Raw genomic sequence first — 17,977 nt, 5'->3', positions numbered from 1 at the left:
ACAATCTACAATCATTACCATTATTTTTTCAAATGAGTCTTGAACTCATCATCGTTTTCCACAATAAGGTTAAGTACCACTAGGCTATAAATTTTTTGGTTTGATATCATTTCTTCAACAACATTTTTTTTTCAATATTATTTTTTATTGAGATTTTACAAAATAATAATTCAAAAGATATTTTATTTTTTTAATAATTTTTTTACATTAACCTAATTATAACAAAATATAGTTTTTATAATTTTTAAAAATAAATTTCTATTTGTTTATGTGCCATATATACACTAATGGATCCCCTATTTTGATAAAAAAAAATAAGTTATTATTATTATTTATTTATTATTATTATTATTATTATTTTTTGAATAGAGATTTGAGAAATAGCCTTATTAAAATTGATAATAAGTTCAACCAAACGGATTCAAATTTTGCGGCACAGTTTGCGACACCAACAAATCATTGCAAATAATGTGTCGCAATTTGTGTCGCAAACCAATTGCATGTCAAGTACCAACATTTGCGACAAACTTTGTGACGCCAATAGATCGTTGCAAATAATGTGTCGCAATCTGTGTCGCAAACCATTACATGGCAGGTGCAAAAACTTTTGCGACAAAATTGGCGACATTCTTGGATGGTCATTTTTTTGCAACACAATTTAGTTAAATCTGCAACGTTTTTGTTTTTTTTGTCACAAATGGTTGCAATTTGTGTCGCAAATCTGCGACACATTTATGTGTCGCAAATATATGTGTCGCAAATAACATTTTTTCTTGTAGTGATAACAAAGCAACAAAACATGCAAACCTTGAGGAGGTCACCAACGTTGACAACAACAGCACCATGAACAGGCTTCACGTCAACCCAGCGGTGGCACGGTCGCTGGTTGTGGCCATGTTTGTCGACTCTTTCACGTTTTAGGTTGACGAAGTGGTCTCTTCTTGGTGTTTATTTATTGGGTTTTAGGTTGACGAAGTGGTCTCTTCTTGGTGTTTATTTATTGGGTTCGCCAATAAGTACTAGTGTTTTATTGTTTAATTAAACTGGGTTTTCCGTTCATAATGAATAATTATACTCGTGTAATAAATATTCAATTATTTAAAATTGTAAAAATTATCCTAAATCTATAAAAATTAAATTAAAATAAAAAAAAACTTTTTCAATATGATGCGATACAATGTTGGATAAGTGGTATCCTATCAACCAATCGGTCAAAAAATAATTAATATAATTGATGTCTGATGTAACAAAAAGTGTTACTATTTTTTTAATATGAAGATGGTTCTCATGCCGAATTATTTATACCAAAATTTTTAAAAAATTTATTAAAAATAATATTTTATAAATTCAATTGTATTTTCTTGTACCTATAATCTAATTAGTTGAACCGTCTAATATTGTACCATTTTTAATTAAAACATTGATAAACATTTTTTTTATTGTGTTGTTTACCTCATAAATATATATAATTACAAATTTAAAAATTATAATTTGAAGGCAGTTTATTCCTTTCAATGTTACATTATATTAAAGTAACTAAAGATTATGTAAGTAAAAAATATAAGAGATAAATACAAAAAATTCTGAAACCATACTTTTTAATATAATTTTAAATATTATTTTGATTTTACATTTATTTATATAATTTTATTTTAATTTGGTAGTGAAAGATGGATGTGATGCTGCCTCTAACTTTGGTGTAAGCTTTGGTTTGCTTGCGTTTCTTTCTAACTACTTTTCGTTTCCACTTTGTAAAATGGGAAGATCTCAGGTAGGTGCATTCATTTATTTATAAAATTAAAATACCCCTTTGGAATTATTTTTTTTGAATTTTATATTTTAAGTTTTGAAAATAAATAAAAATAAAAATCTAAATTTAGAGGCGCAGTCGAGAGTAATATTCGATTGAGAATATAACTTTTATAAAAGCTATATTTTATATTTATCTAATAATTTTAGTGGAGAATACAAGTTGATTTTTTTTCAAGTACTGGATATGCACCTATGATTTCTTTAAAAACATTTTAAAATATATAAATATATTTTATATTTATTTCTATCCTATTCAATAATCATCCTTATTAATAACTATCACTACAAGAAAAATCTCAAATTGGCACGGTAAAATTGGCACGAAAACAAAATCGTGCCAAATTTATTATAACATTTGATACAGTACTAACAAACAGTGTCAAATATATGATTTTTTTTAAATATTTTTTAATTCCGTGCCAAATACCGTGCCAAATATATAAATTTAATAATTTTACATGACAGTGCCAAATATATTTTTTTAAAAAAACATAATTATATTATTACTGTGCCAAATATCATGCCAAAAATCCAAATATAATAATTTATTAATACTATGCCAAATGTCGTGACAAAATACAAATATAATACTATATTAATACCGTATCAAATACCATACCAAAAATATAAATATAATATTATATTATTTCCGTGTCAAATACCGTGCCAATAATATAAATATAATAATATATTAATACCGTGCCAACAATATAAAAATATAATAATATACTAGTACTGTGTCAAATACAATGCAAAAAATATAAATATAATAATATATTAATACAGTGTCAAATACAGTACTAAATATATAAATATATAAATATAATAATATATTAATATTGTGCCAAATACGGTGCCAAAAATATAAATATAATAATATATTAACACCATACCAAATACCGTGCCAAAATATAAATATAGTAAATTATTAATACCGTGACAAATACAGTGCCAAAGATACAAATATAGTTAATTAATTAATGTCGTATCAAATACAGTGCTAAAATTATAAATATATTAATATATTAAATAGTCCCAAATACGGCGCCAAAAATATAAATATTTTAATATATTATTACTGTGCCAAATACAGTGTCAAAAATAATAGTATAATAATTTACACAGTTCACACCAAGCAAGCTCTAAACCCTCTTTAATCCTTCCACTAAACCCTTGTTATCTCTTTAATCTCCAAATTATTATAGAGTTAATAAAACCAAGTGCCCTAATCCCCAGCCCTAATTCTAATCCTAATCCTAATCTCTCTTTTTATCTTTACACTTCTTCCTCTTCTTTTACTTCTTCTTCTTCTCTCCCCTGTAAAACCCTAACCCTAATCTCTCGTCTTTTTCACCTTCACCCTTCACCATGGACGCTGCTCCTCAAGCTCCCAATCCCGACCCTAACTCTCTTGCTCACCAACCCTAATCCCCAGCCCTCGTTAAAGCTTCCTCACCATTGGCATAGTCTCCTTCCTTTTTTTGATCTCATTATTCGCTTCTCTTTTCTTCAAAACCTCGAATCCCTCTCCATTTGGCGAGCGAGTGAGAGAGAAGGCACCTGAGCTTCATTTGGTTTTCGTTTTCATGATCGATTAGGGTTGGGTGTGGAGATTGCTTATTTTCTAGGCAGCACCGAAGGATTTAATCTTTGCTTGCATCTCCGAGTGGCCTTTTCTGGTTGACCGACCTCTCAGGCTCCAAATCCTTCTCATTAGTCACTGAGGTATCCCCCCTCCAAGTTTTGTTACTATTGGTTTGTCTGATTGCTCATATCATTATCTGATAATTTATTCACAGAATTCTACAATATAAATTGGTTCAAGAGAAGTGGGAGAAATTGCATATTCTCTACAAGGTAATCCCTAACAAATGATGTTGTTTCATGGTATTTGATCTACTTAGTGATTTTTATGAGTTTTTGATTTTTTAATTGTTTGTGTTTGTTTGAATCGGCATGATCAGATCTTATACGTCATAGATTGGAGCTTGAGATCCAATAAAATTGTTACTACTTCACATGATTGGAACTTGGGAGTGAGGGCTTGGATAATGGACTTGTTTTTTGTTTGGATTTGATCTTTATTGCAGCTTTATGTTTTGTTATTACAGTGAAACTTTAATTACAGAGCTCTTTTCATCGTTTCTAAGTAGAATATACATCCAAAATGCATGAACTTTTATTATCATCCAAAATGCTTGGTATTGTTTTTATGTTTTAAGCTATGCTGGCTGCAGGTTTGATTATCATTTTTATTATTTAATATCCTCAATAAGCAAGATAGCACAAGGATTAAATTAATGATAATTTCTTTTTCCATTAGCTTGATTTGCATTGGCTGCTTCATTTTTATTATGCTGAGAAGGGTTTTATTATACGGGTGTGGCGCCAGTGAGAGTTCTTTCTCTAGATCTAACTATCTGATGCTTTTTATGTCACTTGATCTGTGAAATTTTTACATCTTTATGGTTTTTTGCGATCTAGATTGATGTTTTTTATTTGATTTTGGATAAATATTTATTTTATTTTGATGGGTGTTCATGATCAATCGTGTAATATTTTGAGTGCTTTGATTATTCCGTGTTGGTCTTGATTTTGTCTCATTGTTCAACTACAAATTGGGAAGAAAATTTTTATATATTTTGTCAGTGTCTATGGCATTTTGTATCAATTTTAATAGCTCGGGTTTAACTCTATGTTTCTTTATTGCTTTCAATTTTAATTTTAACTTTTGTTTCACTGGTCATGCTTTTCATTCTTTATGATTGATTTATGTCTTAAATCAAAGGTTCTACCTTTTCTTTTCTTTTTTTTTAAAATTATCCTTCTATTTACAAACTTTCTTGATGTATATAACTCACTGAATTATTTGATGATAGAGAAGAGTGCAGAGAAACATTGCATTATGTTGATGAGCTACATCGAGCTGGGATAGCCACTAGTGAATTTCCTTCGCGGTAAGCTGATTTGCTCTGCAATATTATTTCAGCATCAAATTTAGAATCTGGTGGTCCTTTCATCTATAGATCTTTCTGTTACTTATCCTCTGGTAATTATTTTTGACCAAATTTACTTCTTTCCCTTTCAGATGCATTGATTCTCCTATACAACTTTCTGTCCATATTGGATGTTTGTTTCAAGTATCTTATTTGTGGCATTAGGTAGAGATGTTGCTTGAAATTGTGATGTCAATTGTCAAGTCATTAATTAAATTGCAAATTGGTGGAATGTCTCATCCATACTTCATTTAAGAGTTTATTTTTTTTTTGCTTGTTTGTAGTGATAGTCTAGGATGCCTAATTTTTAAGATTTTTAGTGGCGTACCTTAATTTTGTGCGTGTCTTTGTGCAGTGAGTGGAATTTATTACCTTATAATTGTTTTGTGTCTTTGTGCAATGAGTGAAATTCATTACCTTAGGATTGTTGAATTGGCAGCCTAGAATGAAGCTGACCTGCTCTTTTCTATCATTATTTGCTTGTAAGATGACAATTAAAATAGATTAGCACACATCAAGGTGACTGATAGTCCCACATCAAGGTGACCAATTCAATTGGTCTTCAGATTTGATTATGGGTTTGTTGCACTCTTTTTGCTTGCAGCTTCTGCAATGGTTGTTATAAGTATGTGTTGACCTATTTTTTAGTGCATCTTGTTAGGAAGGTTATAACTTATTAATAGTTAGATTATATTTTAGTATTTAGACACTTTTTGCTTGCAGTTTCTGCAATGGTTGTGATAAATGTGTGTTTACCTGTTTTGCAATGCATCTTGTTAGACATGTTTTGCAATGCTTGAAGTTTTTGTTATCATAATCAAAATCTGATTTTTATTGTGTTTGAATGTAAAAGGAATGATTTTTGGTTTCTCAGAGTCCTGTGAAAAATACCCCAATTAATTCTTGCACGCATGTTATGGACAATGGCAGAGAGAACATCCACAAGAATGTATGAGTTTTTGCATTTGGTTTTGATGTTTTGTGTCATGTTAATCATTTTGTGGCAATGTTGCAGGATTTATATTTTTTTTACCCTTTATAATGCTGCTAATCACATTGATTCACTTAAGGTGCACTGGTCATCATGTTGGTTTGATCTTTACTTACTTTTTTAATTAATTACATGTTTGTGATAAAGATTACATGTTCAACTTTTCAGTTGGGGCCTAGAAGCTTAGAGGAAGCTGGTTGATGGATTCGTTCGATAACAAATATTGTACTGCAGAAATTTTTTTTTCTTTTCTTGCTTTGATTTTTGTTAATCAATTATTTCATCAAATTTGTACTCACAGTTGTAGGAGTTGCCGAATAAGGGAGAGAATTTTGTACCTTGCTCTAGGAGGAGAAAGCAACCTCATAGGTTATACTTTGCCTTCTCATCTAAAGGAATCTCTTGTTTAAAAATTTCGAAAGTTTAAGCCTTATGCATTAGATGAATGTCTTGTTGTTCACTTCCTTCAAAATTTATGTACCATAATTCTCTGTAAATTTATAATTTTTGATGTTCTGTTGAAGTGATTGTTTTCATTTGCTCAAATCTTTATCTGTATAAATTCTTCTTGCAGATTGAACACCAAGGAAAGAGCTCGTGCCAACTTCATTGGTGAGCACATACATTATTTCTTCAAAGGTTTCATGTTTTTGACTCCATGAATTTCCTTTTCATCTAAAATTTAGTTTTACATCTTCTAACTTCTTTGCAAGTGTTTACATGAATATCTTGTTAGGCTGAACTAGTCTTCTGTCTCAACGCTCATACTCTATGTCCTCAGATGTTATTGCACCTTCTCCATGGACAATATTTGGCTGTAAAAATAGTAAAGATTGTGATTTTGTTTGTATTTTTGTATACTATCAGAAGCTTGATATATAATCAACAAGTAGTTTTTTATGCAGGCTTAAGATTTTTTAAGGAGGCTAGGGATGGTAATTCCCACAGAAAGTTATATACTTAATTTGATCGAGAAGAAATTTATCTTTTGTAAGCTATCCTTGTGATCAATTGTGCTTGGATGCCTACAGTGGGATGATAATCAAGCTTTAATGGCAGTAGGTGTGGTTGATGCAACTTCCGAGGTGATATTTCAAATAGTGATGTCTCTTGGTCCATCCAGATCAGAGTAAATTTATATTCAAACTTTTCTTAGAAATTCAACCAGATATAAATACTAATAATTTCTAATTATCAAGCGCATTGGAATACATCAATGCTAGTGATTATGTTTGATTGAGCTTCTTGAAACTCTATGCAGATGGGATTTCTTTTTCTCTCATGGTGGAGTGGTTGAACTCCTTGACTGTCATACAGATGTTATTCACAAGAAATTCAGTGATGATTTGATTCCTTGGTCAGATATTTTGATTTCCTGTATTTCAAATAACATCAGACTGTAATACATCAATGTTGATGCTTAAAAATATGTATTTTCAGAGGAATGAAGCACAGAGATTTGCTCTTGCAACGTTATTAGAGGAGAGAAGATGGTGGAACATATGGTGATTTCTTACATGAAAACTGGTCAATATTTATTTCGGTTTGTGACGGATACAATAACTCTTTTGGTTTGTGTTTTCAGTAATTCTTTATCAGTCTGTTTTCCACCCAAAATGTCATCCTGAAAGAGGTTGCTTTGTGCCTACATTAAAAGTAATGTATGCTTAATCTCCAAGAATGAAATCGTCTCATATGCTTAAAGAGGATAAAATCATATGAAGTAACATTGTTATGTCTTCTTCGGATATAGGTGGAGGTTTTGTTATAACTCCAATGAATCAAGGAAAACAATCAGTCGTCAAGCACATGATGGCAGTTGATTGGAGGGTTTTGAGACCTATTATGTTTTCCTCCTCGGCAAAGTTTATGACAATGCAGATGCTAGGGAGAGTTGCAGGTGTGATACATTATTTTATGCGTAAATTATATCCTGAATGTACTTGAAAAGTGAATTTATTTGAGGAATTCTTTGATGTTGTTATGAAAAGTCAAAATGATGTTGTTGAGGAATTCTTGATGTTCCTGATGAATCAGAGTATGATCTAGATTCTATTTGGCCATCTGATGCCAAAATGCTCTCTCAAGTTATTTCACCTCATGCTTAAGTTTGCATTCTAGATTCTAGTTTGTATTCATGATTGACACTAAATTCTCAAGTCCAAATTTTGCATTTTGATTCCTGTCTTTCATGTAGGATAAGTGTCATTCTTTACTAACAACTGCCGTGTTTGTGCATAGACATCGGAATTGTCTCAAGATTTTTGATATATACCTCTAGAAATCTGACTGTTAAGTTTCATTGATTTAATTTTAACTATGCATCCACAGTTGAAAGAAGTAACAACATGTATTCACTAAACACAAGAACAGGCAACATGGTGACATGCAGATATGGAACTACTTTTCCAAATGATTCAAGCTATACTTCACCTTGCACTTGGGCCACTGCTGATCCTTCATCATTTTTGATCCGTGGTCTAACTTATTTGCAAAACAATCAGAAGGTTTTGTCAATACATATACATATCAGTTCAGTAATTCCATTCATATTGTCTTCACTAATTTAACTTGTGCAATAGTTGAAAGTGACGAGTATATTGATGAATCTTATAGGTGCTGATTGGTTATCGTCTGATAAGCGGGAAGATGATCTTGGTGGTCGACCGGGGAGCATAGTTTAGGTACATGTATATTTCCTTTCATGAAAATAAACTTCTTCAACTACATCATTGCCAAAAGAAATTCACTGAATTTGTGTGTTGCAGGAGTATGTTGCACGAGGTGGTGGCGATTTTTTTTTCATAGTTAACATACAGGTTATTTCCTCTCATCTTCTTAATATCAAATCATTTTAAACAATAGAAACAAATCAAGTCATTGAACTTCTTGATTGAATATTAGGTCCCCGGTTTGAGAAGATACAATCTTGCCTTTTATTATATGATGGATACTCCATTGGAAACCATTCCTTTACTTAAAGTTTTGTCAAAGGCAACGATGCATATAGGAATTCAAGGTCCAAGCTCATCCCATATATATCTAAAGTAAGCACATTATCACATTCTTATTACTATTAGCTGTTAGAAATCCTTTCAACATTATGTATCAATGATTCGATGTGCTTACAGGCCATGTGTTTTTTTGGGAAACACATGGTGTTTCCTTTTGATGAAATTTTTGAAGAATTCTATCTATTTTTGAGAATGTATGCAAGCCATGTGTTTTCTTGGGAAATTCTTCATTTTCTATACCTAGACTTTTTCAGTATGTTTAGCTTCAAACAATTTAATTGTGTTGTTTAGCCATTCAAAAGTTCATAAATCACATGATGGATATGTTTGTATAAAGAAATGCATGATTACTTTTTATTAGCGTTTTACTTGAGAATATGCTTTAATTAATTTCTGTCAGTCATGTGTGACTACTTTTGGTTGCAGTTCTTGTAGCTCTGACTTGCCCTGTGGCAAGGATATTGTCTCACCTAAAAGTAAAAGCCATGCATATAGGATTGGGCAGTCATATTTTAACATTTCTTGCATTCCTTCTTCCACTTGAATCAAATCTACTGTTCTGCTGCAAAGTAACTTAAGATAGTTATGTTGTATCCTAGTGTGTAAACTTGTTCTCCATGCTTCAATTTTATTTAATTAGAGGCTGCTTTCTTCAGATATCATGCTCAGAGTGTTGTTGATCATTCAACAACTTTTGCAAGAAAACAAGCACACATCTAAGAGAGACAATTACTACATTAATGTTTCTAGCCATTAAGCTCATTGTGAACAATATTATATTTGTATTCTCTACATTGCCTAGTATTTCCAGACAATACATCAGCCATAGTGTTTTTTATTGTTAGTCAGAAGATGTTGAAGAAGTTGATTAAAGGAATGTGTATGTATTATTAATTCAATAAAATAATTTTTGTTCGGCAATTCAAAAAAAAAAATTTGATTGGTGTAATTCAAGAAAATATATATAAAATTAATTTCATATAAATTATTTTTTTACAGAATAAACAAAAGCGTGCCAAAAGGCGTAACAAAATTTTTTTTGCCCAAAAACTGTGCCAAATATCGTGAAAACATATAATATATAAAATCGTGTCAAAAAACCGTACCAAATACTGAACCAATAAAACCTTGCCAAAACCGTGCGAAATATGGAACCAAAGTCCGTACCAAATATCAATAGTAATATTTGGTACAATAGAAAAAAAAGGTGCCAAAAACAGTGACAAAATTTGGCACGGTATAAAAAGACGGGCCAAAATTTATTTGTGACTATTCTATAGGCATAGTTAATTTACGGTGCCAAATACGGTGCCAAAATCAATTTGGTATGGTTTTTGAACTTATTTCCGTGCCGATACTACCGTGCCGATTTGGAATTTTTCTCGTAGTGTATTATACTGGACCTTCAATTCTTCTCTGTTTGAATTTTAATTCTCAATTACTGTAATGCATTCTTTGATCGCAAATGTTTCATAGAATAGGGTTAGGATCGTAGCTTGTATTTGTTTTCTTTTATTAATAAAAAAAAATAAAGTGAAATTGATTAAAAAAAAAAAAGAACTATAAAGAATACAAAAGAACAGAAAAAAGGGGTTGATTACAAAATTCATTAGGATTAAACGCACAAGCCATCACAAAAAAGGAAGACCCCAAAAGATACACTAATAATAAAATTAAGCGATAACATCATGAGAACATGAACACCTTGGGGAGGATAGGGTGCACTAGAGGGGCCACGGGCCGAGATTTGGCCCAACCCATCCTGTAACCAGCCTAGGAAAATCAGCCAGGTCAGCTAACCCGATGAGTCGGCAACATGTAACGGGCCCGGAGTGTAGCTGGCTTGGTAACGGGTCAGGGATTTCTGAACCTGTGACCCAGTGAGTCAACTCGCAGGGTCAACCGAGTTCATCAACCCAGCTAGTTGACCCAGTCAAACCATCTAGTTGGGTTTTTTTTTTTTAATGTTATTGTTATTTTTTTATTACTAAATACATGTTGCTTATGGGATTCAAATCCCATGAGCTTAGAGTTGGAGAGCAAAAAACTAACTACTTGAGCTACAATTTATTAATAATATATTATTGGAAAAGAATATATATAGATAGATGTAGGATATGGATCAAAATATTTTATTTGGAGACAACTAAACCCATGGGGTTACACATTCACAAATATTTTTTTAAAATTATTATTTTTACTATAAATATATATTTAATTTATAAAAAATTAAGAGACCATATAATAAATTAAAAAAATTATATATATCAATTTGTAAAATATCAAAGTACCAAACAATAAATTTTCATAAATATTTTTTTAAGAAAATAATTATTTTGGTAATTGCCTTTTGGCTCATAAGCACTAATAAGTACCTACACATATACCCTTAAATTCTCTTAAATAGGGGCACTCTTGTTTGTCACATATATATTAGATTATTTTGTTTCAATTTATAAAATAAAAAATTAAATTATAAAAAATTGTTTTAAATTATGTATATCAATTTATAAAAAAAAATATATTAGTAAAAAAGGAATATCTTTGAATAATGGTTAACACCATATTATTTTGATTAGTAACTTTTTTTCAATGACAACATGATGAGCACAATAACAGTAACCCTATAGTTCGAGACCAAAGTGAAATATGAGAGCCAACCCTAATTGTGATAACAAAATAAGTTGATGATAACTTCAATTTAAAATAAGAATACTACTTGATATTTAATTTTTCTTACACTTAAAAAGGTTTGCTAATAATTTAATTTGATAGATAAACAAATTAAATTTATTTTGATATGTTTCAAAAAATTTTAAATTATTATAGATTATTTTAAATTTTTGTTGTTTTCGATCAAACTTTTTTTTTAAAAAAAAAAAAATATTTTGCAACTTCTTTATATTCATTTATGTTTTATACTAAGACAAGAAAGATTTGTAGGCCAATTGGTTAATGTGATAATCCCTCATGGGTGTTTCTCAGTTCCAATCCCATCCATAACTCCGACTTTTTGAAAGTTTAATAACTTTAACTTGTAAAATTAATATTTAAATTTAATGAAAAAGTATTATTTAACATAATAATAATAATAATAATAATAATAATAATAATAATAATAATAATAATAATAATAATAATAATTGTAAAAACCTGCTGGGTCAAACGGGCCTGACCTGGGCCAGGTGGGTTCTGTGATAAGACGGAGCGAGTCTTGTTCATTCTATGAGTGAACCGGGCCCGACGGTTCTGCCGTGTCAACCCAGCCCAGTGAGTCTCCCCTGCAGCACGAGCCGGGTCCAGCTTTCAGTGGCCCGGTTAACTAGCCCGTGCACATCTCTACATGGTCCTCAAAGTTCGGTGACGCTTATGTTGGAAGTTTTCTCTCCTAGATCACTCCCAATGTACCATGGCCCAAAAGCTCAAAGCTTCTCTTAACGGTGTTCACCAAATCTTTCATATTGAGGTAAACACCAAGAGAAGAAATATATGATTAGATTAAGCAATTAATATTAGGGGGGCACTTTGGAATTCAAAATCCACTCATTGCTTTCCAAACAGATCTACTAAATGATGGTCTTAGATGGGATATCCCATGTTCCTTAAACATTGTCCAGATATGAGACCTCCAGGATGCACACATATCTCCAAGGAAGTAAGGATAATGTGCGAGTCCAAATATGTTGTCAAAGTGGCTACATATTTGCATAGAAAAATGGCAAAAAAGAAATAGATGATCAATCGATTCAATATATGATTGACAAAGCTTATTACATTGATTGTCCTTATGGCTAACAAGTGCATTAATTGTATAACATCATAAAGTGTGATTTAGAAGCAAGGTTGTTCACCTTATAAGGAGTTGAACTACTAGCACTAGTCTATTATCTAACCTTGCAATCAATTAGTGTTTCTAAGACTAAATTTACTAAAGCTAAAAACAAAGACACAACAATCGACACATAAGGGTATGGCAATCAATCAGAATAGGAGGAACATGGAAATTGGATTGATCCCCCTACGGTTTTAATTTTAAGGGATTCAATATCGGTTTTAATTGTAGATAGTTTTGGAGTGTCAAGACTCCTAGAATATGTCAATATTTTTTTTAACCTATTAGCACCTAATCCCATACTAAGATCAATTGAAATCCCTTCCTAATCAATCTTTCTATAATTGAATAATGCTCTATAAATCTCACTTTTGAGATTCTCCGGTGCTCTAATCCTAATCTATGGGAGTTGTGGCACCAAATATCTACAACCCTCTTTAACTATGGATGATTGATAAGTACTTGTGCGATATGAATGCGAAGCGTTCATTCTTTATGTTGAGCATTACTTTTCTCAGGTTTTTACATTAATATGTGTGTTTTTTATGTTACTTTTATGCAGGTAGGGTTGTGAGGCCGAGTATGAAGGAAATAGGCCAATGTGGATCATAATGAACCTATTTTGGAGGAGATCTGGCTAAGGTTCAAACGCGAAGACATAGGTCAGTTATGAGATGCTAGAGTGTGTGCCAACCTCCTCGTATTCGAGTGAGCACATTCATTTGGAGGGGCACAAAGGCAGTCACACTCGAGCATTCTGATTTATGCATATAAGAACAAGAGATCCACCAACGTGTGCATCATTGAAGAAGCAAGTGATTCACGACGTAAACGTGTGCCCGTTTGCGTTACCCCAATGAAAGTATGGAATTCGGGAGTATTTCCGGTAAAGTAATGTAGCAGGTTACTGTAGCAAAACAATGTAGCAAGTACTGTAGCAGCCCGGCCGAGAAATCAGAGAAACAGAGAATCCACACGGGCGTGTGGAGATTATCCATGCCCGTGTGGAAATTCCACAGGGGCGTGTGACATCATACACGCCCGTGTAGTCGCCCAATTCCAGCCCTATTTAAAGCCGATTTCAGCCCGGATTTCAGTATTCTTTTCTCCATCTTTTCCCCAACTTGTGAGAGGGTTTCGGCTAGGGTTTCGATGGGTATTGGCCAAGGTTTTGGAGAGATTCTACGGCTGCGACATCGTGATTCCATTAGAAAGAAGGTTGGTAGGGGAGCTTCGATCGAGGCGTATCCTATACCAGAGGAAGGAATCCTTGGACGACGAGTAGAGGACTTTCCACAAGACCATCGACATGACCATTGAGGGGTTTTCTTTATGGATTCATTGCTTTTACATTCAATTTCTTTGATTGTACTTAGCTCCATGGAGAGCTAAACCCCTAGTGGGTACTTGGGTGATTGTGAACCCTAGGATGTACTCGTTTCATTGAACTTCTTTATTATGCTTTCAATAAATTGATGTTTATTGTGAGTTCCAACCTTGAATGCTTGATTGTATGAACATTTCCCCTAGAGTGACACTAGGGTTGAGAGTTCTTGTTGGTAACCTTGTGAGTGAGTGACACACCACGAGCGTTAGACAAAGCTAGGTTGGAGAGGGTTGAGAGGGTGAGTCGAGAGGTATAGGAGCGTCCTATTTCCCCTCCGACGTGATAGATTCTACCTCCGTTCCTTGAGTTCTTTGCGGCCATAATAGAGTGAATGGTCTAAGGGATGAACCTCCGCTGGGGCCTAGTTGCATGTGCAATGGAGTGAAGCGTTGAGGGGATCTTAGTATCTAGGGCTTAATTGTTGCTAGGGACCTTCCGCCTGGACCAAAGGGTTAGGTCTATAATTAGGAAGCGATTTATCACTTGGAATCCCTAGAGCCCATTGCAACTTTATTCGAGTCCGAGGTTAATAGGTTATTTAATCTCATCTCCGGGACATGAGTAGAGTAGGCATAGTTGACCTTAGGTTTGGGACTATGTATGTAAGGATTTCCACGACTCACCATTGCATTGATTAGGAAGCATAATAGAGAGAGTTCTTGCACTTGAAACAATTTTCCTAGGTGAAGCATCATTCGAGTACCCCATCTTTATCGATTGCCTTACCCTTTTCTTTATTCTTGCTCTCTCACTTGTTTCTTTTATTATTGAGAATTGAATCAATTTCACACCAATCACTATTGATCTTCCAGATAGCTAAGAACCAAATTAAGTATTTTCATTCGCTACTCCCTGTGGATTCGACCCCGCTCACCCGAGATTATTACTTCGATAAACCCGTGCACTTGCGGGATATAAGCAAGGGGTACTTGTCAAGTTTTTTTGGCGCTGTTGCCGGGGAGCTAGGCGTTTAGAGATACTTTGCACTTTGTTTTCTTAGTTATTTCACTACACATTCTATTTCATATCTTCTTATTCTATCATCGTTCTGATTTTCTTTTTCTTTACTTTTGGTGCAGCTCTAGGTTATGACCCGAGGGAATCCATCAATATTGATTGAAGGAGATCCTGAGCTTTTACATACACTTCGAAGGAAAAGGAAAGAACCTGTACAAGAACAGCCTAATCCAGCTGATTTGGAAGTAGAAGGATCTGATAACATGGCAGAACAAAATGAGCAACAACGGACACTATCCGATTTTGCCAGACCTTCAGTGTTGGGGACACAATCGAGTATTGTCCGTCCCCCAATCACAGCTCAGAATTTCGAGCTAAAGCCGACATTCATCCATATGCTGCAGCAGTTTGCACAATTCAACGGTTTGGCCGATGAGGATCCAAACAGTCACATGCAGAGCTTCCTCGAGGTGTGTGACATGCTGAAGATAAATGGTGTGACGGATGATGCCATCAAATTGAGAGCCTTCCCATTTTCCTTAAAGGGAAAAGCAAAGCAGTGGTTACACTCATTACCTAGGGCATCAATCACTACTTGGGAGGAGATGGTAGAAGCTTTTCTAGCCCGTTATTTCCCTCCCGGAAAATCAACAAAGCTTAGGAATGAGATCTCATCCTTTATGCAGTTGGAATTGGAGTCTCTATTTGAGACATGGGAAAGGTTCAAGGAACTCCTGCGCAAGTGTCCGCAACACGGATTCCCGGAGTGGATGATTGTTCAAACCTTCTACAATGGTTTGAACCTGAGTACAAACAACTTTTGGATGCGGCGGCAGGAGGTACCTTAGGTAGCAAGACCCCGGACGAGGCACGTCAATTGATTGAGGAAATGGGGTTAAATAGCTACCAATGGAACGCTAAGGAAAAGAAAAAGGTGGCCAATCTCCATGAAATTGATGCGGTAACTTCATTGGCGGCCCAAGTGGAGAGTTTGAGTAAGAAGCTAGATCTTATAGCTTCGAATAGAGTTGCGGCCATGACAAATTGTACCGGTTGTGGTGGAGGATATGCTCCTTCCGATTGCCCAATCGTCATAGGTGATGTTTCTTCAGTTGAGAATGTTGACTTTGTAGGTAATGGAATGAGACCTCAAGGGAATCCATACAACAACACCTACAATTCAGGTTGGAAGAATCATCCCAACTTTTCATGGAGTAATCAAGGACCACAGAAGACCATGGGGCCCATCGAGGTTCCAACAACAACAACAAGCCCCTCAAGTGGAAAACATAATTTCAGGCTTGGAAACCCGAATGACTGATTTGGAGAAGCACTTGGCTAGATTTGTTCAATCGGCAAATACAAGGTTTGAATCAGTCGAGGCTACACTTCGCAATCACACCGCCTCCTTGCACAACCTTGAAAATCAAGTGGGGCAAATTGCGAAATCTCTTTCCGAAAGGCCACATGGAAGTTTACCAAGCAACACGGAAACCAACACGAGAGAACATGTGAAGGCGATCGCTTTGAGAAACGGTCATGAGGTTGAAGGGCGGCTTCCGAGTGAGAAGCCGAAAGAACACGCACCCGAGGTCGTAGAGGTTGAGAAGGGAGCAAACAAAGAGAAAGAGGTGGCACCCCCATCTTTCAAGCCAAGAATCCCTTATCCCTCTAGATTAAAGAATGACCAAGGGGATGACCAGTATAAGAAGTTCTTGAGTTTGTTCAAGCAACTCCACATCAACATTCCTTTTGTTGAGGCTTTGGCTCAAATGCCTAACTATGCGAAGTTCCTGAAAGACCTATTGACCAACAAGAGGAAATTGGAGGAGAGTGCTTCAGTGGTGCTTGATGCTTCATGCTCGGCGGTGTTGCAGAACAACATGCCGAACAAGAAGAAAGACCCGAGAAGCTTCATTATTCTGTGTAACATCGGCAACTTAGGTGAGGAAATGGCATTGGCGGATTCAGGGGCAATTATCAACATCATGCCATATACTTTCTTCTAAAAGCTAGGCTTGGGTGAGCCTAGGCCTACTCGGATGACTTTACAATTGGCGGACCGAACGGTACGATATCCGAGAGGCATCATTGAAGACGTGCTTGTCAAGGTGGACAAGTATATTTTTCCGGTTGACTTTGTAGTGCTAGATGTTGATGAGGATGCAGATGTACCCTTGATACTTGGGAGACCGTTCTTGCAGACTTCCAAAGCATTGATTGACATGGACGGCGGAGAGCTCACGTTGAGAGTCGGAGACGATAAGCTCACTTACCGCCTTGCTGAAGCCATGCGGCATTCTCTCGATTTTGATGACACTTTGTATTTTCTAGACACTACTGATGAGATTGTTGATGAATATATACAGGAAATGTTCAACCCGGATCCGTATGAAGGTTTGTTCGACCAAGAGGACAGCAATGAATAAGTAATGATGCTTGGTTCGACTGGAGTGGAAACATCTACCCCGGGAATCTTGAAGAAGGTGCTCCGGAAAATGAAGAGGGCTCGAAGACGCCACCGAAAACGCCCCAAGACTGTTGGAGACGTACATGAGCCAAGAAAGTTGGACGAACCATTGTTAGGTGGTCCGAAGCCCGATAGTGCACCCTCTACCCTCAAGAGACTTTGCTCATCATGCTTTCAAGTTATGGGTAAGAGGGCAACCTTCATTCATGAACCACCGTGAGGTAAGAAAGATACGTCAAGCTTAGTGACATTAAACAAGCGCTTCTTGGGAGGCAACCCAAGTGTTTACTGTTTTTTTTGTACTTTTAGTTTAGTTTGTTTGCATGAATAAATTGTTAAGTGTTGGTGTTTCAATTTTTGAGTGCTTGTGCTGCGATTTTATTGTGGGTTTTTAAAAGAATTCATTGTATGTTTCGTTGAGAATTGGCGAAGTTTGGTCGTTTGAGTTCTATTTTGTGTTTTTATCTGGTATATCTTGCACAATAGGACAGGCTCTGAGTGTGTAAACATGTTCAGAC

General features: G+C 34.7%; 1 non-coding gene and 1 pseudogene across 1 annotated transcript; one reads left to right on the top strand and one right to left on the bottom strand.

The window, feature by feature from the left end:
- The first annotated feature begins 6,552 nt into the window (after positions 1-6,552).
- Positions 6,553-8,879, top strand: LOC120282841 (annotated as a pseudogene).
- Positions 8,880-15,642: 6,763 nt separating this feature from the next.
- On the bottom strand, positions 15,643-15,749 carry LOC120283052. Its single transcript, XR_005543055.1, has one exon. It is a non-coding gene; the product is annotated as a small nucleolar RNA R71 (small nucleolar RNA).
- Positions 15,750-17,977: the final 2,228 nt, after the last annotated feature.

Source organism: Dioscorea cayenensis, chromosome 18, assembly GCF_009730915.1.
Source record: "Dioscorea cayenensis subsp. rotundata cultivar TDr96_F1 chromosome 18, TDr96_F1_v2_PseudoChromosome.rev07_lg8_w22 25.fasta, whole genome shotgun sequence".
NCBI classification, from domain to species: domain Eukaryota; kingdom Viridiplantae; phylum Streptophyta; class Magnoliopsida; order Dioscoreales; family Dioscoreaceae; genus Dioscorea; species Dioscorea cayenensis.
This window is presented reverse-complemented; position numbering and strand designations above follow the sequence as displayed.